Here is a 9,726-nt window from a genome sequence, read left to right on the forward strand (position 1 = left end):
CTGCTGATTATCAGGCACCAACAGAATTCCAGGACTGCAGTGTTGTATCACTGCTGTGGGGCTGTGAAAACCCTTGAGTTTTGTTTTCCTGGAGGTTTTGACTCGTGGGGACAGGCTGTTGTGCAAGGGCCTATTTATAGAGATCCTTGCAGCAGAAACTCCAAGCCAGAAGGAAATCCGCTTTCCTCTTGCCCTGCTCCCCGGGACAGCAGGGCTGAGCCTGCCCACGCCGGCATTTGGGGGCTTGGCTTCAGGGTGAATTTGGGGGTTTAGGCCAGGACAGAGTTTGGTGTGGTGCACAGAAACATTCAAGGGAGACTTTTGCAACATTTCAACTCAATTTCTAGGATTGATGTAAAGGGGATTCTGGCACTGGGGTGACCCTGGCAAAGATTCTGCCAGCTTCTTACACCCTTAAAGCCTTTTTTTTTTTCTGGGAGGAGAAGGCATTACCCACCAGCTGTGCTGCCTGGGGTGACATGGTGGCATTTATGGTGTTTGTGAGGCCTGGCTTCTTTATCAACCTCCCCTGCTGGGTTCCCTCCATCCCAGGGCCTGTTCCCAGCAGGGACAGGGAGGTGTTTGCTGCTGGTTGAGGGAGAGGAGCTTCATTTGCTTCAGCTCCTGGATCTCCCGTGAATGCAGTGGGTCAGAAGGGTTGGGGTGAGCACCTACACCCTGCTGGGTGTTTGGGGTTGTGAAGCTGGCCGTTCCATCCAGGTTGTGAAGCTGGCTGTTCCATCCAGCTTCCAAGCATTCCCTCAGAGTGTTTGGGCTGAAAGTGCTCTTGTTCCTCAATGTCCTGTGAGGGTCTGGGGACAACCCTCCTTTCTTGATCTTGCTTCCTGGCTGCTTTTTGCTAAAAGGAGGTGCCCATTCCTCCCTGCCATTGTGGCTGCCCCAATGCCATGTGCTGTGGGATCCTGGCTGGTGAGTCAGGTTTGTGTCCCACTGACCCATGGGTATGAGCTCAGCCAGGCTGGTCACCCTCCTCCTGGGCAAAGCTGCCCTTCCCTTTGTGCCAGGATCCATTGGAGAAATTTAACATTACCTGGGCTGGTTTCTTAGCCCTTGATGGGATTTATTTGAGTTAGTGCACCCTGTGTTCTCCTCTTGCTGGTATGCACATTATAAAGATGTTTATAGCAAGGACTATCCAGGGCAGAGGGAAGCCCAACCTGCAACCCTTGATCTGACTGAGAGTGAGGAAGCAGGTCAGGCTTTGTGTAAGAGTTGTGCTGAGAATTTGTGTCAGGAAAGCACCTGCTGACAGCCACACACGTGGTCCCAGCTGCTTGGCCAGCTCAGTCTGCCCCACATCCTCATCTTGTTTGTGGCTTCCCTTTCACACCCAGGAGTTTGGTCAGTCAGGAACAGTGATCACCCCTCAAGAGGTCCCAGTTCACCAGCCAAGCTCACTTCAGGGCAATAAAATGACTCAGTTTTAAAAAAGTCAAACCAAGTTTATTTTCACGAGGGAATATCTCCAGTAATATTTTATTCATGGCTTCCAGCTCACACAGTTCCACTGTTTGAGATTCTCTGCATTAGTATCAATGCCATGGAGGGGGACGGAACAGAATCCATCTGGGACATGTGGGATTAGCTCTTTTCCAGGGGACACCTCTCCAGATGAAGTGGATTTGCTGCCCTGTTCCCATCCTTGTGCTGCTATTTTGGAACCTTCCAGGCAATCTGTGGGCAGGAGCCCTGCCCCTGAGCAAGCAGCTGGAGGATAATAATGCAGCTCAGAGCAGCAAGCTGTAGTTTTGCTCAGCAAGTCGCCAGGACTGCTGAAAAGCCAGATTTATGGAGAGAGGGCTGCATTCCTTCTCTGCTCGGAGCTGCAGCATCCCCACCCAGCAGCTGCAGCTCCGCCCTGTCCCAGCAGAGGGGCCTGAAATTCTGCTTCATCCTGGGGACTCCAGCAGCCAGCTCTGGCTCTCCCTGAGCCTCTGAAATGGGAGGGCTCCAATTTCTCTGTGCTCTCTCCCTCCCATTTCATCTGAGAAGGTGTCCTCTGCTTGCCCTCGCTCCCCAGTCTCGGGTCTCACAGTCTCCCTGGCACTGAGATGCTCGTGATAATGGCCTGAAATGTCCTTCCCGGTGCAGCCCTGATCGGGTTACAGCTCCACTCCTGCTCCTGATCCTACTCACTCTGGAAAACGGCAGAGGGATCGTCCCATCTGCTCCTAAGAAACAGAAGAATTAACAGTTCCCTGTCCCTTGCCAAGGGCCAGAGCTCTGAGCGATGATGACTTCTCTCATGTCTGTTGTCAGGGAGAGCCCAGGAGGATTAGAACCTGCTCCTTCTGCCTCATGTCTCTTCCTTACCTGTCTCCACTTCAGGACAAGATTTTAGTTGGAATCATTGGTTCACCTTATGTAAACACCCAGGAGCCCCAAAATTCCCTGACGGGGTTTGCATGTGGGGGAGTTCAGTTGATAAGGGATTATCAGAGCAGAAAGAACCCTCTGACTCTGTTCCATGGGACAGGCTGGGAACTTGTCCAAAACCAAATGCACTTCCTGAGCAGGGGCCAAGCAGCCAAATCTGATCAGCTCCCAGGGCTCTGAGTCCACAGGCTGAGCTTGGCCCTGGGTCTGCTTCTGAACCCAAACTTCAGAACTGGGCACAAAAACGTGAAATAATTAACTCACATCTGTCCCATTTAAACAAAAGTATCTGCTCCCCTCCAGACCTGAAAAGATCAACACATTTAAACACCTTACAACTTGAATCCATCTCCTGGAAAAAAAAAAAAAAAACAAAACAAAACAAAACAAAAGAATAGTATTGAACACTGAGCTGCTGTGCAGACTCATTTCCCTGGTTCTCTGGAATCTTAGAGAGGTGGGTTCCCTGGAAGCAGGTGGCTCCATGCTCCAGTGCCTGAGGCATGAAGCAATTCCTGGAAGAATGCAGTTCTGGATGCTGTAAGAGAAACACCCACTGAGCTGTTTAACAATGCCATGCTGCTTTTTTGGATCCTCAACAAAAGAAGCAATGCCTCGGGAGCTCCTCCGTGGTTTTGCTGCTCTTTAAGGAAGGCAATAGACTGTATAGTTATCACCTGAAATGGGATCAAATCCCTCCCACCAAACTATACAACCTACTACCTCACCTCCACAGAGCAGAACAGACGGGTCACAGCACGGATTTGCTTTCCTGGCACCACCTGCCCCACAGCTGGTGTAGAAATGGACGAGCAGAGCTGAAGACCTGACTGTCTCCTTAGGAAAGACAGTAGATTGTATAGTTAGCTCAGAGGGAGGACCAGACTCCACAACTATTCAATCTACTACCTCAGCCTCAAGGACAGCTTGGGACCGTGGCAGCCTAAGGCACTGAGATGATCTTTATCCAGGCTATGAGATGATCCTTATCCAGACACTGAGATGATTTTTATCCGTGCACTGAGATGATTCTTTTCCAGGCACTGAGATGATCCTTATCCATGCACTGAGATGATTCTTATCCAGGCACTGAGATGATTCTTATCCAGTCTATAGGATGATCCTTATCCAGGCTATGAGATGATTCTTATCCAGGCATTGAGATGATTTTTATCCATGCACTGAGATGATTTTTATCCAGGCACTAAGATCATCCTTATCCAGGCACTAGGATGAGCCTTATCCAGGCATTGGCTGCTCCACAGGTCCTGCAAGAAGGAATGCATGAAAATCAGAATTCTTGATGGCAGGGGAGAGGACTCATATCCAGCCTTGTCCTGGAGCTCCTTCTCCTTCTTCAAACCTCCTTCAGCCCACTTGGACTGTACCTTGTGCTTGGCAATCACACCAGCTGCAGACTTTGTGCACCCAGGGGTGCAGAAAAGCAGCAGCCCTGCCCTTGGAACCTGGGGCTGCACATGGAGATAGCAGAGCTCTCGGGAAGCTGCAGCAGCGCCAAGCACACCCAGCCAGGCTGACCTCACCTCCTGAACACACAGCATATCTAGAACAAACCTGCCAGACCAGATAAGAGAATCCATCAATTTAGCTCCCTGTGCACTCCAGGGAATTGAGCAGATTAGAAATAACTAAGTACAAGGAAGCTTTTAGGCTGCAAATGTAATGGTATCGAGTACATCAAGGCAGATCTTATTTCCTAAACAAATGAGTGCAACATGCAGCCGTGCTGTCCCTCTAATGCTGCAGCCCAGCCAAGCAGTATTAGCATGGATCTGAGACAGACTGGCTTCCCCCCAAGCCCTTGGCTCACCTTCTGAGGCTTCTTCACTCTCTGCACACCCAAATACAGAGGCGAGGTATTAATCTGGGAGTTTGAAAGGAACGTGTGAGGCTCTTTTGCAAGGAGAAGAAAGAATTCCCCTTGGAGATGAAAGAGGCCCTAACGACGAGGGAGCCACGCCAAGCAGGCCGCATGTGCAGCCCAGCACAGCCCCAAAGGACAACTTCCCATGGGAGCTCAGCAGGAGATGTCCCCAGCCTCCACAGGCATCTGCTGAGCGCTGTGCTGGGAGAGGAGGGGGCTCAGGGAGAAGTTTCCAAAGGGATAAAAGCTGCCTAATGCTTTGTGCTTCCACAGCTACCAGGCAACAGGCTAAATAATCCCAAAGCTTTGGTCAGCTACTGCAGCTGGAATCCTTGGGAGAGTTTAGGGTGGCCTCAGGTGCACGGGTGTCTCTGCAGCAGGGGTGGGAAGTGCCCTCTCCCAGAGCTCTCCATGGGCTCTCCTCATGGCATTCAGCACAGGTAATTCTCCTGATTTCCTTTGCCAAACTGGTCCTTGACAGAGAGTGACCCACTGTGCTGGACCATCTGGCCCAGGCCTGTCCTGCTGTAACAGGGCATGAACATCAAACCCCAACGTGGCAGAACTGGATCCTACAGCACCAGAGTGCCCAGCCCATCCCTGGTGCCAGCTGCATCCCAAACAGCCTCCTGGTGGGAAATGCTGTTTCTCCTGGTTTTATCAGCACAGAAAGTGATGCACGGGGGTTGCACATCCCTCCTCAACCAGTCAGAACTTCAGTGAGGTGACAGCCAGGCTTTGGGGTCCATCAGGTCTGTCACTGCTCAGCTCCTTGGGGACAGAAGGGATAGTTGAAACCAAAATGTTTCAACTTCCCAAAAATTTACCACAAGCATCAAGCAGAAGGGTGGCAAGAAAACCACCAGATGCTGCACTGGTCAGGGACTGGGAGGGTGGGTGGTGTAGGTGACTCCTGGGGGATGCATAGAGGCAGAGGATGATTGTCTTCTCCAAGGAGACTTTTAGCAACTTGCCTGGAGGAATAATTTTTCCTAGTTCCCAATCTGGTGGTTTTTATTACTTTAACCACATAAGCCAGATGTATCAGGCTGGCATTTCAAAGGTCACTCTTGATGCCATTGCAGACAACAGGCATTTGGGCCAATCTCAAACTGTTAGTGGAAAATTACATTAAAATTACATTAATAGATGTAATTATACATGGAGAGAGGGAAAAAAAATCCCTTCTGACTTCTATAAGTAAACCTGAAAACAGAAGACTTAATTATAATAATTGTCTTAATGAGTATAGGTTTTGGGAATACCCAGCTGCTGACTCTGGAATCCTGATTTTAGCAGGATCTGTGAAGAAAGGAGTCAAACAGGAGGATTTATGGATCAAACAGGGGGAATTTTTTATGCCCAGTAAGGATGACTAAGAGCATCCTACCCTCAGTATCACTGTCACACTTGTTTGTCCTACACAAATTGCAATGACAGGAATTCCCTCTCCTCATGGCCTGAGGTCTAAACCATCAAAACAAAAGACAAGGAAGGAAGGAGATGTGCCCAAATTTGCCTGGATGTGATGCAGCTATGCAAAATTCTGGATAAAACAGCCAACAGGGTCTGCAGGGCTCAGAGACCCACACCCAAAGCTTCTCACTGCCCTCTGAGATTAAACACAGTTTTGAAAGATTATTGGATCCTTGATTGCCAAGAACCTTTTCAAAAAGCACCACTTTCTGTGCAGGCCTTAAGGCAGTGACCCTGTAATTTCCACTTTCCAGATTCATAGGAATCCCTCAAAATTGATCAAATCTGATTTCTGTGAAAACACTTCATAGGTTTCTGCAAGCCACTGTACAAAGGTCCCCGTGCACAGAGTGTGTCACTACATGGTCCCACTGTCTACTGTGCTTGGAGGGGTGAGGAAAATTGGGAGGTAAAGGGTTTTTGTTCATAACAAGATCCTCCAGGCTGCAATAAAAATGGCATTTGCAGTCCAGCTTTCAGACTTGCTTTTGGGATCCAAGTGACCTAAACTGCTCGGGGTGGCTTGTGATGACTCCAGCAGAAAACCCAAGATGCTGGCCCCCAAATTTTAAAACATCTTTGCCCCAGAGATTTCTGAGCACGGCCAAGTGTCTGCATCTAAAAGGAGCCCACCTCGGAGAGGAGCTGGAAAGGCTCCGAAGCCTGGAGGAGCTGCTCTGGTTCATTAAGGAGCACTGAATGAAATGGAGGAGGGGGGAGGAGGAAACCAGAAAACAACAAAGTCTGTGCTTTAAAAGCTGACACCACTTTCAGCCTTTGTGTCGGTGCCGAAACGTGCCAGGCACAGGGAGGGTTTCTCAGTGGGAAATCAGGACCCTGAGTGTCCAGGAGGATTTTCAGCCTCCTGGAGCTGGGGCAGAACCAGCCCCGGCTCCCTGGAACGGCGGCGGTGGCACAAAATGGCCGAGTGTGGCCATTTTGTTCCCTTGGCTTCGTGTCCTCCCAACCTGGCTGGAAAAACAAAAACCCAAACAGACCAAAATAAAAAAATAAAATAAAAATAAAACCAAAAAATAAGCGAAAAGAAGGGTAGAAGGTTTTCAGTAACTCCCCAATATTGTGGGGACCCACAGCGCCAATTGGAGGTGCCGATCCGGGCGGCAGCGAGGAACCCGCTCGCACAAAAAGCAGAAAACAACCCAAAAACCCATCTTGGACACACCCTGTGCCACGGGAAAGCAATAAAAAATTACATTTGCCAAACTAGCCATGAAGACAAGTTGTTTATAACTTCTCCCAGGCCAGGAAAGCCTCTCAGCAAAGCAAGGCCAACCACCTTCGCAAACACCCCATCCTAAAGTCAATATTAAATATCACACTTTGAAACAATTAATCAAAGACACCAGGAATAGGGAAAGAGAAATGGAAGTAAAAATATTTACAGTTCAATGCTGCAACAGCCCATGCCTCTCAGCAATGCTTTTACTCCACACACTTTTAATGACATAGGGAATATTTCACATCAATTTTGTCATTGCATTTATTATTAAGCAATTAGCAGGTATCTTTATAAAAAATTGCTCATCACTAAGGGGTTGTCTTGAGTCCTATCAGATGTTTCTAAACATCTGGATCATTATTAATGAATCTGATATTGTTATCTATAATGCAGGCATCTGTAACCTGCTTGTTGTATGTCTTATCTTTTATTAACCCTTCCTAAACGCATTATTAAAGGTGGCTATAAAGGCAATGCTTTTTCTAAATATTTTCCTAAATTTTTCTAAATATTTTCTAAGCATTTTCCTTCTTAATTTGTATATACCTCACCCTCTCCTGAAGCAAAAAAAGTCCCAGAATTTTTGTCAAAAAAGATAGCCGCTACTGATATTTCACAGCGTAATTTCATTAAATACTAAAAATAAGAAGAAAAAAATATCCTTCAGGCTTATTTTTACCTGTTCTGCACTCAATTCTATAGGCTAACTCAAAAATGGAAAGAAAAACCTTTTTTTTCTGTAATACTCTATAAAACTGGTCTATTAATACTGTTAACCTTCTCAATGTTGAGTTCATAAGCTGCTCATGAAAGGCGTGCAGGTAATGTCCACCTCCAATGTAGATTTGGACCAAAACATTAAATTTGCACCGTGAAGCACCCGCCCAGCCCCTGCCCTTGCAGCCCCGGCTCCGGGACCACCGTGGCCCTGCCATTCTCTCTACTGTCTGTTTGCAAACAACCCAAGGGGATATGGAGGCAAATCAAATACCTTTCTGTGCAAGGAAAGCCATTTTTCACCTCTTTCTGCTCTCCTTCCCAGCTCCGCTCTGCAAGTGTCTGCTTCTCTCCACATGTCTGGAAAGCCACTCAAGGAACAGCAGGACGATCATTCCAGCACCTTATCAGAGCCTGATCCCCCCCGTGCCACAGGGCAGGGATCTGCTCCTCAGAGTGTCCACGAACAAAGTGACGTGGCTACTAACGCCAAGACATCCAGGCTACTGAAGGAAATGCAGAATCACTTTAAAAAAAAAAAAAATCACTTTTATTTGGCGCATGTTCTGGTGTTTTTGCCCTGCTTCTGCGCAAATTTTTACAGTAACGCCACCAAGTTGCTTTAAACTTTCAAGGCGTGTTCCTGTTGATGGTGTTTCTGTTGTGTATCACACCTTAACGTGTGCAGGATACACACAGAGTGCAGTAAACAGCTTGTGAGCACAGTACAGCTCCAGCCTTGGGAGAAAAGCAAGGGCTTAAAAAGCCAAGAACAGCTATTGCTTTAAATATTTAAATTAAGATGTTTTTATTCCTGAGATGAAAACTTTCAAGGCAAGAAGGCAATAAACAAAAAAAAAAAAATCCCTAAAAAAATATCCTCCGGATTACATCAGCTAAATCCAGGCAGTGCCAGCTCAGTGGAAAGGTCAGATCCCGTAAGCACCAAAAACAAGAGGACACACAACAGGTTAAAACGCTACCGTCCGGCAGTGACCGGCTCTGGTCATACCAAGCCGATGTGTAAAACCATCCGCCCGTCCAAAAACAAATTAAGACAACAGTGCTCTCTGGTACTTTATAAATCCAGAAGAAAGGAGGGCTGTTTTATTGAATATAGCGAACAAACCTTTCCGTCCGGCTATTCCGTGCAGCCCCGCGGCTCTGCGTGCACCGAGTAGCCCTTACGCTGCTCATACAAAAGCTCAGTTTGGCAATTCCAGGCATTTTCAGTGCTCAACATACGCCAAAACTACCCACTCTCTGCCTCTGCCTTTGGTCTCATTCCAAAATGTCCTTTTTTTTTTCTTTTTTTTTTCTCTCTTTTTTTTTTTCTTTCCCTTTCTCTCTCTTGCTACAGCCGGTGCCACGTAGAGACGGGAGAGTTGGGCTCGGACATGGCCGCAGCCTCCAAAAAAGAGCCAAGTCCCGGCGTCCCGGCTTTTCCCTTCCAGATGGGAAACAAAATGGCCATGGAGCAGCCATTTTGTTTGCTGCGGGATGGGAGGGAGAAGGGAAGGGAGGGGAGACGCAGGCCAGGCGGGAAGGATGAGGGGGGAGAGGGGAGGGCGTCGATTCGGCAGGAACCCAAAAGCTCTGCAGCCATGCCCGGGCGCGTCCTCCTTCCTCCTCCACGGCAGGACTGAGCCGGAGGGATGGACGCAGGGTTGGTTTTCCAGCCCTCCCAAGATGGTTGAACCTGAGTTGCCCGGCCTGATGTGGGTGACATTTCCCTCCCTGGGCCAGGCTGGCACCTCCATCCCGCCCGTGGGGTCCGGCCCGGCTGCTGCCGGGCTCTGTGAGAGCTCCCGAAGGGAACCGGGCAGGAGAGCGGAAACCAACGCAGCAACGTCAAACTCCTGAACTTCCCTGGGCAGGAAATGGTGTAAATAACACCCGCAGAGAGGGGGAGAGGAACCCGCCTTGGGGACAGCGTGGCCTCCACAGCCCGGATCCCAACGGCACCCGCGGGAGCAGCAATCCCAGCAGCAATCCCAGCAGCAATCCCAGC

At 48.8% G+C, this 9,726-nt stretch overlaps 1 long non-coding RNA gene across 1 annotated transcript; it reads right to left on the reverse strand.

Annotated features, from left to right (window-relative positions):
- Nucleotides 1–1,442: 1,442 nt before the first annotated feature.
- On the reverse strand, nucleotides 1,443–9,480 carry LOC134430352 (uncharacterized). Its single transcript, XR_010030803.1, has 3 exons — nucleotides 8,845–9,480; nucleotides 7,990–8,241; nucleotides 1,443–3,665 (listed from the first exon to the last, which is right to left on the reverse strand). It is a non-coding gene; the product is annotated as an uncharacterized LOC134430352 (long non-coding RNA).
- Between the last annotated feature and the right edge of the window lie 246 nt (nucleotides 9,481–9,726).

The sequence above is a fragment of the Melospiza melodia genome, chromosome 28 (assembly GCF_035770615.1).
Source record: "Melospiza melodia melodia isolate bMelMel2 chromosome 28, bMelMel2.pri, whole genome shotgun sequence".
Classification (NCBI taxonomy): domain Eukaryota; kingdom Metazoa; phylum Chordata; class Aves; order Passeriformes; family Passerellidae; genus Melospiza; species Melospiza melodia.